We start from the raw sequence: 11,136 nt of genomic DNA on the forward strand, positions 1-11,136 counted from the left end.
GGCGGCCCCGTACGAGAGAGTGTTCGTTTACTCTTTACTTCAAAAAGTTTTCCTTCTCTCTGTATTTCTTGTACATACTTTATTTTTCTTGAGAAAGGAACCAGTGTTTGGGCCATTTTATTGCTTTCTATGACTTTACTTATCTTAATTATGATGGTATTTTTATTTGATTAATTTTATAATAAAAATATAAAAATTTAATTTAAAACTAAAAAAACTGGATAGAAATACATACAATACGTTTATTTTGTTTACTGAAGTAGAGATAATGAATGAATTTCCATTTTTTCATATTTTTGGCACCAAATTATGAACATAAGCTAATTATATAGATTCTGGATAAGATGTGGGGAGGTGAAGTAGGCATAGTACGTACTATTAAAATAAAATGGCTCCCATGTTATTTTTTTAATAGAACTCCGTAATTAGTCAGTGCATCCTATTGATTGGAAATACTGCGACTGTCCGAGGCATGGCATTTGAGGGAGAATTTCTCTCGCGAGTGAAAGTTTTTGATTGAAAATCAATGGAAAGCTTTTTTCGATCACGAACGACTAACTTGATCGACTGACCGACTTCGGACGCAAATGATTGGCACCCGACATACCAACATCGGTCGCGATCAGTGACCGACTACCGACTTCGCGAATGATCAACGAACGATATCTGTCGCGAACGACCGAAAATATTGTATCGTCCGCCAGAGTGATCCCGTTCATCAAGCGATTACAAAAAAGATCTCAGTCGCGCATATCGGTCGCTCACAACCGATCCATCCATACTGGTTCCATATCCATACAGTGGCGGATACAGAAAGCACTCAAGGGGGGGGGGGGGCGCAAAAGACAAATTGAGTTGCCTTTACTTTTATCGTGATCAAAAATAATCAAGTCACAGACAGAGTAAAATAAAATTTTCATTAAAGTAATTATACACATATATAAGACAATGCCATCTTATGATATAAAAAAGTCACAAGTGTGGTTCTGCAATGTTTGTCAATAAGGCCGGACCCGCAAGGGAGGGGCGCGCGCCCCCCGCGCCCTCCATCTGTATCCGCCACTGTATCCATATCTTAAGACGACCCATACCTCCTGCATGACCTCTCCTTATCTTTGAATTTTCAGGGTAAGCAGTGTAGGCCCCGTTTCATGCTTGCCTGAATCTCAAATTTAATAGTGCTACCTTTTAATAATGTTCTCTCATTTAGCTTATTAATACTTGAAATGCAGGCAAATATTGAACAGGGCCTTCTTAGCTTACCCTGAAAATTTCAAGATAATAGCCTATGTTTTACGCAAGTAATACATCACCAAAAATACCTATCGAAAGGCAAGTATGCGTCCTCTTGAAGACTGGCCATTGGAAAAGAATGACCTCTAGCTGTTGAAGGAGATGGCCATTGATAAGAGGCGAAATTTATTCAGTTACAACGGGAAATACGCTCGGTTCCAGCACAATCGCCTGAAATCAAAAATAGCTGGCCAAAATCTCAAAAAAGGTTTTTTTGAGAATGGAGAATTAATACTAGCAAACTGTGTAATCACATTTTGAATTTTTGTTACTGTTATACCACAGCAAAAGGTGTGCCATTACTTTTAACATGCTGAATTTCGAAAAAAAATAATTCAATGCGGGCAATTTCCGCGAAACTTGTTCAACTTTGAGGGCATATATTTTGTTCAAAAAAAGTAACCTAAGAAAAACGGAACCATCAACTGGAGTATCTTCGGCCCTTTCCAGGTAATTTTGGCCCAGAAACGTAAAAAGATTCATAGTCCTGTATTTTAATATTAGCATTCAGTTATCGACTTGGTTCTTGTATCAGCTGATGGACCTAGTGGACACTGGACCTAGTGGACACTGGACAGGCATCATCACTGGCTTCACTCCTGAATCAAGGCCCATAAAGGGGCCCGAATAAATTTAATTTACCCTTTAAAATTCAGGAAACGCTTGAAAACAGCGTTATAAGATATACTTTTTGTGGGCTATATTTGCTCCAACTTCATGGTTTAGAACTAGATTTGCACTTTTTTATAAGATTGGGCCATAGTTACCCCAATTCAAGTTAAACTTTGGCCCAACATTTTTTTAGATTAGTTTTGGTTGTTAAAATAGTTAATCAGAGATCCAGAAACAGTCTTAACTTGAAGGTTCATGATCTTTTAATAGCTTTAACCACTTTATATACATTGTTTATTAATTTTAAAGTTAGATAAGTCGGTTTGTTACCAATAAACCATGAAAAGTTGGCCCGAAGTTACCCTAATTGACGGTATGCGTTAAAACATGAACTTACGTATAGACAACAACTGCGCAAAGTTTCAACTTCCGTGCTGGCAAAAATCATTTTTGAGGTGTTGACCATCTTTTTTCGATTTCAGCCTATGTCTGGCCGGAGAATACAGGTCGGTTTAAGGGTAGGTTCCACCGGCATCAAAGCAGAAAAATCCATGCATAATTCCAGGTTTTTCAGGGAAATTTAACATTTCAGGTTAATCTAGGTACACTAAATTAGTAATAAAAATTTAACCTTTAATTTTTCAATTTCTCACTTAGCACCTCAAGACTGTCGTCATAATTTCAAGAGTTATATATGATCCCATAAATTTGTACAAAATAAATATACTGCTAAGGTATAACACTTAAAATGAAGACGGACTCATTCTAGGCAACAAAATGGGTGTTGAACTTGCAAACTTTTATGAAAAATTAATTTGAAATAAAAGATTTTGAAATTTCAGGCTGGGGCAAAAATTTATTAATGCATGCATTCATGCATAATGCCAGGGAAACCGAATTACCAACTACAGAGGAAGCAAAAAAAATAGGCAGTAGTATAGCGTAGGCGAAGAGAGTTTTCTGAAAAAAAGGGGAATCTGTTCACATCAGAGAATTCAAGCATACACGCAAGGAAAAAAATTCATTAGATGCCACAAATGGAGTGTATTTCTCCACGGGAGCGGGGCTTGGACGTTGACAGCAGCAGAGAAGTCAAGAGTGGAAGCATTCGAAATGTGGTGCTACCGAAGAATGATGAAGAGGAAATGGACCGACCAAGTAAGTAATGAGGAAGTGCAGAGAAGAGTGGGAGAAAATAGACGTCTTTTAAATACCCTGAGGAGAATACGGGACAACTTAGTTGGCCACATTATGAGACATGATGGCCTGATGAAAACAATCTTAGAATGAGATGTACTTGTGGAAGGGAAGAAGGGTTATGGACGGCCAAAATGGCCCCGAATGAGTTACATAGGACAGGTTATTACTATTCTTATAGTATTCTACCGAATGAGATAGGTGTCCATTAAGTACTTAAGAAGCATTCTGGGAGTCTCCCTTGCCTTCAAGCACATCCCTCATCAATATACCGTAAGGCCTACTCACTTTCATTCTATCTAAGAATCCCATTCTCTTCCTCCCTCTCCCTCGTTTACCTAGCATCCTACCTTCTAACGCCGTTTTCAACATCCCCTCCCCGCTAAGTACTCGCACCACCCATACATTATATCTCCTCCGTATCTCATCTAAAAGCTGCCTCTCCTCGCCCACCATGCCCAGCACTTCGTTGTTCCTCCTCCTCTCCGTCCACTTTACCTTCTCCATTCTTCGCCACATCCACATCTCGAATGCCTCCAGTCTGCTCTCGCCCTCCTTCCTAAGTGTCCATGTTCCCGCACCGTTATGGGCTACACTCCAGATCAAACTCCTCAGTAGCCTTTTCTTAAACTCTTACTTAACGATCCTCTCATAAGCCCCTTCCTGTTCATGATCGCCTCATTTACTAATACAATTCTCTTCCTAAGGTCCTGATATTGTTTCATTTTTTCTCTAATATTCTGCCTAAATGGTTGAACAGGGCAGGTCATCAGGGGTGCCGACTTACAAAAAATATTGGGGGGGCCCAAACCGGGGTCCTTGCCCCGGTAAATTTTATAAGTAGTGAAATTTAAGTTTTTTAAGCATTTTAGAAGAGTCATGTGATCAACATTAGAACCCTGATCACTCGAATCTCGATACCTGGACACTCCGGGGAAAATTGACTAGCCTGACACATTTTTTCCTCGGATGTGTAACGAATTTTGGGGGGGGCTCGGGCCCCCTCGGGCCCCATGGAGTCGGCGCCACTGCAGGTCATAAAAGATGTAAAAGAGAAGAAATACGTCGCTATAGAAAGGCCAGTGGATTGGAGAGGTGAAACGGAAAGCTGCCTCAAATCAATCTTAGGATTTTTGACTAATGATCATGATGATGAACCCCAGGGACTAAAAGTTCACGCATATTTCCCGATTCTACCGGTTTTCCCGTTCACCGGACACCCTGACTAAACTACCAACGTTCCGAAGCGCGCGAATCACCAGCTCGCCCATCCTCACCTTGCCAAGCCACACGGCGACTACATACAGCGAGGGTGTATACACATACAGGCCGACCTGCCTGCCCTTAATCCAATCCCCTTACCCCACACTGCATCGGCCGTCATTTCAGCCCCCGCTCCAACTGCCCCATCCCCAATGCCACCCCCACCGGCGCGACACAGCGCGGGCTTCTAAGTTCCCCCTCCCTCCACATCCCCCGAAGAAGTGGAGGCGGTGTGATTCGATTAGGATGAGGGGGACCGGGTCGCGGTGGCGGTTGCGAAAACAGGGCATCATCAATTTACGGGGACAGAGAGAGAAGGAGAAAAAAAGAGAGAGTGAGGCCGAATCAAATCTTACATTAGTTCCCGAGGGACATATCTAGCGGTGATTTTCCATCATTTACCGCGCCCTTAAAGACATCCTTCAACTAAGGAGAACTGCAGAAGCAGGGACATAGCATAAAGAGAAAGTCGATACATACTCCTGCTAAGTTTATATTTGTCCTTGTTTTCTTTATTTTTTCACTTTCGTTTGTCGTAGGATTTGAAAGTATAAATGCTTTGCTTTTTTTATTCATTTCTATACCACTGAAAACAGCTCTAGACGGCCTTCTACATCGGGGTTATTAACATGTTAACAATTTAACGTGCACAAACAACCATGCCCTTGACTGGGGTAATTTACCCAGGCTGGACTCGAACTCGCGACCTCCTATTTGGCAGGCGAGGACTTTATCCCGCCGCCACCGAGGCTGGCAAGAGCTTTTTCCGTATGGTGATTCATTTTGATCGACCATGGTTTCGTTACAGCGTAACATTTTCACTATCGCTTTTGTGTAATATTTTCAAGTTAGTGAAAATGTTACGCTGTAACAAAACCATGGTCGGGCATAATAAATATCCCTTTTGGAAAATGCAAAGCTTTTATTCCTTGAACTCCTACGATAAAGGATTTCCGTCAAGTCCCCCTCGCCATTTTTACTTCCATATTTTTCTTTTGTAGCGGATAGTTTTTTTTCTGTTGAAGACTTGCGCTTGATTTTTTTGGCAACGTATGATAGGGTGTCATGTTAAGGTGGACTGATTGACACTCAGTCCACTGCATATTCCAGAAAGTAATAATATAATATCTTGCTGCTTCTGGGAGAAATTGAATTTCAAGACTTCTCATTTTAAAATTGTGAAAATTTTCAACTCAATCGTAATTATTGTGGAAGCTACATATTTCGCAATTTAACTTTACAGCACAAAAGTACACGTAGTTTGAATATTTCCTTAATAGCGCTGAAAATTTATAGATTTTTTATGTAACTAAGGATTATAATGGGATAATTCTGAAGATAAAATTCAACACAATCACAAGAGTACCGTGTAATGGCACTCGAAAACAGGAAATTCCGGTTATTTAAGTAATGATGGATTTAAACTCTCAAGTTGAGTGCGAGTAATTTTATGAGAATATGATCAAAAATTAAAGTGACAGAAAATAGATAGGTAGCGAATAGAAACCGATTGCTCTCTACTGGTAACAATACGATTACAAAAGCATCGTGAATAAATCGAGGAAATATCGGTGATTTACTTAGGAACTCAGTTTCAGAAGGTATAACACAAGAAAGATTTCCCGAGTAAATCCAGCCCACCAAACAAGTTCCTACGCTTTTTTTACTGAAGTTCCGTTCGGTCTCAAGTTCAACCCCAAGGGGACTGCAGAGAGGAGGCCTAATTCCGTCCCATGGAAGGCTTTCTGTTGCCACAGAGGTCGAATTTTAATCGGTTTTCAAAAATGCCCACGGCGCAGTGATGAGTGCAACGCGATCCACTTTGTTCCAATTTTTGCAGTATCATGTTTGTCATTGTGAGGAATAGTATTGAAAATTAATGAATTTGATGGATGACATCATGATGTGCTTATGTTTCGTGTAATACCCCTAATAGGGTAGTTTCCTTCATCAAAGAAAACGAAAGGCATTGATTGCGACTCGTTACTCACCATTAGTGCATTCATTATATACTAATTATTTGGTTTTAGAAATACCGGTTAGAACGAATGGCAATGGTCAATTTTTATCCTCATTTGAAAAAGGCCAGATTGGCGCCCATGCGATGCCACTCCACGTGATGTCACAGGGACCTAGTTTCTATACGAGTAGATAGGGGTTTTACATCGTCTGAGATTACCAATGCATGCATGAGGCACAGAGCTCAGGTAAACATGTCTTAATAATCGCCTAATAAAACTGCCTAAGGTCGGAAAGTTTCCTTCGTTTGATATGGTATTAATAATCCTTATTTAAGCCAAGCGCTACCAGCTAGCAGGGTACTCGGCTACCTGCGAGCAGCTTGCATCGTATTAGCGCTCAAAGCCTCGCCCCAAGGTCATCTCACTCTGCGGCAGCGGGAACCACAATGACTTCACACGGTCTTTTCTCATCATTCATTTCTCATCTCAGCCGTCGCGTTTTCGCGCGCTTGAAAATATTCATTTTTCGTTTAGTCGCGAAAAAAAGATATCGTCACTAAAAAATCTAAAAGTGTTAAATACGTACTCCAGCAGTAATGATCTTTCGATGTAGGCAATAAAAGAATAATAGGAAACCACCCTATTGCGTCAAACCGATCTTAGGATGGTTGACTTACGGTGATTTTCGTATGTCCCACAAAATTCTCTACTCATCTCCCAACTGACACTAACGCGTTCCCGTCATTATTTTAGCCACAAATTCTCCTCCTTAACCTTCCAATAGCAAAAAATGCTGATTTTACGCTTGTGTGCTCAGTGAAGAGAGAATGGGGGGAGTTGTCCTAAAAAATACCAGGTGTCATTGGGGACAGCAAGGTGCCGATTACCGTGTCGATGACGCGCGAAAGAATATGAGTGGCTTCCAAATCAAGAAATCCTGCTAATTCGACACATATTCCAACCATTTTCATGGGTGCAGAAAGCTTGTGAAAAAGCTGTGACAAGTGTTTTCATACTGCCAATCGGTAGATTTATCACATTTCGAGCCTGCCGCTAGACGGCGGTGAAAATGACATGAATTGCCATGAGAAAAAGTTCCTAATCACGGACTTTTAGCTTTCCAGGCCACTACGCAGAACACTACGCTATCCCGGTTCCCGAATTCCCGTGGCAACCGCACAAAGGCTCATGCAAATAGATATTAGCCAAAGATCAGTGGTTCATATCCCGGTTCAGGGGAATTTTTTCTCACGGAAATTGATGTAATTTTCACCGCCGTTCACACGGAAGAATCGAAATATTACACGCTAGCAAGGCACCCGGCGATGCTTGGGAAGAAAGAATGGGGTACTTGGACCTTGCAATTCATGGTCACATGGCAGCAATTTTAGGGAAAGGAGACGATAATTATAAATATACATACGTAACAGCAAACAATAGGGTGGTTTCCTATTATTTTTTTATTTCCTAAATCGAAAGATTATTACTACTGGAGTACGTATTTCACGCTTTTATATTTTTAAATGACGTTATCTATTTTTCGCAATTAAATGAAAAGTGAAAAATTTCAAGCGCGCGAAAACGCGACGGCTAAGTATGAATGATGGGAAAACTCCGTGTGACGTCGTTCTAGTTCCCGCTGCCGCAAGTGAGGTGACCTTGGGGCGAGGCTTTGAGCGCTGATACGACGCAGGATGCTAGGAGGTAGCAGAGTACCATGTTAGCTGGTAGCGCTTGGCTTAAATAAGGATTATTAATACCTTATCAAACGAAGTAAACTTTCCGACCTTAGCCAGTTTTAATAGGCGATTATTAAGACATGTTTCCCTGGACTCTGTGCCTCATACATACATTGGTAATCTCAGACGATGTGAAACTCCTATCCACTCGTATAGAAACTAGGTCCCTGTGACGTCACGTGGAGTGGCATCGCATGGGCGCTAATCTGTCCTTTTTCAAATGAGGTTAAAATTGACCATTGCCATTCGTTTAAACTGGGATTTCTAAGATCAAATAATATGTACATTATGAAAACCCTAATGGTGGGTAACGAATCGCAATCAATGCCTTTCGTTTTCTTTGATGAAGGAAACTACCCTATTGAAAAAATTATTTCCGTACGCTGCGCTCGGGATTAGCTTACATATATACTGCTCCAAAACACTGATCGTTATAGGTGTCCGAACGTGCATAGAGTAAAAAACGTCGTGTGAACGCATACCTCATCAAAAAGGTTTGCACCAAGATGATAGTTCAGCGTAGAGTCCCTCATTACAGTTTTGTTTTTCCTGTGAGCGTTATAGGAGGTGAACCTACCCGGCAGGATGTCCAACCGCAGAAGTTGTATCACGTGATGTAACAAACGGTAATCAGGAAACGACGCAATGGACTCGTTGAACGAAATCGAAAGTAGCGCCATAGAGGTTTATGGCATGAGAAGTAACTTTATACCTACTTTTGCTGAAATCCGTGCAGCTGCATGTGAACTCATAGCGAACAAACGAATAGACATCCTCTTTTATGTATATAGGCTTTAGTGCAGCCTTATGACGACCCAGTGGCTGAAATAAATCAATCTGCTAAGATAGAGCTGAGCTTAAATGATGGAGGTGTCCTCTTATGCTAATAGGGTAGTTTCCTTCATCAAAGAAAACGAAAGGCATTGATTGCGATTCGTTACCCACCATTACTGTATTCATAATATACAAATTATTTAGTTTTAGAAATCACAGTTTAGACGAATGGCAATGGCCAAATTTAAATTTTCTCCGAGAAAAAAGTGATTTGAAGAGGTGCCCCAATACGTAGATATTCTATTTTTTCAACTGACTTGAAACTTCCACGATAAAATATTAAATTGATCATTACTTGGTAAATATCAAGGATCGGAGACTTTTAATGTAGCCACAGTTTGACTCGTCAATGAATTACGTAACTATCGCCCACCATTATTACAAGCACCCTTGCTAGTTACTCCAGCGCCCTACATGACTGTTACATAAAATACTTTGGGCAAGTTAGGCACTCTGAGGAGATAAAATATCCGCTAGGTGGACCACAGCTATTCACCATCCCCTCGGCGCCATCTGGGAAATTATTTTTGCTTTCATAGCCCATCAAAAAGAACGAGAGTTCCCGAGAGTGGCCAAAAAAGACAGTAGGAGTAAAGAAGAGTGCATTCGGTGGAAGCTGTCAACCCATCTCCCTCCGCCTTCTAACATCCGACAATCACAATGCTCCACGCTCGTTGCTGAGGATAAGTGAGGTCAGGATTCTAAATCCGCATCGATGGCCAGTTAAATTTTCCAGTGTATTATTTGGAGAGGTGACGGAAAGGGAGAACCTCGGGTATTTTTTTCACTCACGAGTAAAATCATTTCGCGCCGTTATGCGAATTTTTTGCGCTAAAATCGAAAAATTACTACCGAAACCTTCTAATTTTACCTGAAAACATGTTTGCATTTTGTACGAGAGGTTGTTCATTTTTCATAATTTCAAACGAAATTAACATGGCATTTTTATATTAGGAAAATTTTTACGAGTCACCGGATATGCGAATTCTGCCATTTGCAGATTGAATATTAATCATTGATCCCGCGGAGTAATGGTGACATGCTTCAGCTTCGTTTTTTTACGACTCGAGTTAATTAAAATTCTCGAGGAAACTCGAGGAATTTAAAAAGCCTTAGGTTCGAAGATTCTCGCGGCGTTGATCACATTAACTCGGCATTTTCTTCCGGCTCTCACCGTGTCCGTTGGCTTTTGTTGGCAACAGATTCACTGAGGTTGCAGTCAGCGTCTGACCTGAACCTTTGACCTGAATACGCTGACTGTAACGAAACTGCTGTCAATACAAGTCAACTGGCGCGTTGAGAACCCGAAAAAATGCAGAGATCAGCCTTAGGTTTTATAAGAGATAATCTCACAACAAATAATTTACGTGCGATGACATATCAGGCAGTTCTGTCTTGATGAAAGCAAATATTTTCCCTCTAACACAGGTTATCACATCATATTTTATGCCACGTTTTCCACATAAACAGGGTAATTCAAAGGGAATCTGCAATACCTCAGGAGGTGGTAGGGGATACAACTTGGAGCATATTTTGTTCATAAAAATGAGATCGTAACTCCGTAGTTACTGAACTATGGCAACGCAAACATTTTTTTGATGCACTTTGGAATTACCATGAATACGGTTTTTCTTGAGTATTTAGCCTTATTGACATTCTATTTGATACTCTGAATTTTTAGGGACATAAAATAATTGATTTTGGACGAAAATGTGCTATAATAATTTCCTGAAACAATTAATTTTAGAGCTTAATTAAACGAAAGCTTTGAGCAAATATCATCAATATGATTGCGCAATCTCACCCATTTTGAGATTCATAGTTTCAGACAATTATAATCGCAAATTTTCGTCCAACCGTCATTATTTCATGTCCTTAAAAACCCAGATTATTAAATAAAATGTTGTGCAGGTTGGAAAAACAGTTTTCATGGTAACTGCAAAGTGCGTCCAAAAATGTTTGAGTTGCCATAGCTCAGTAAATAAGGAGTTGCGACCTCATGTTTACGGACAAAAAGTGCTTAAAATCCTCTCCCCTACCTCCTACTGAAGTAGTAAAGATTCCTCCTGAAATACCCAGTATTTCTTGCCATGGCTACGCTTCAACGAGTCGAGATGCCCATCTCTCCGTTTGGTATCGTAAACGATTGCTCACATGACTTTAACTAGGAGACGATTACGCCCAGAACCGAGCTGGCACTAAATGCTAATTCAGCGGACATCCCTGTGTCGCTCCAT

The sequence above is a fragment of the Ischnura elegans genome, chromosome 9, assembly GCF_921293095.1.
Source record: "Ischnura elegans chromosome 9, ioIscEleg1.1, whole genome shotgun sequence".
Taxonomy (NCBI): domain Eukaryota; kingdom Metazoa; phylum Arthropoda; class Insecta; order Odonata; family Coenagrionidae; genus Ischnura; species Ischnura elegans.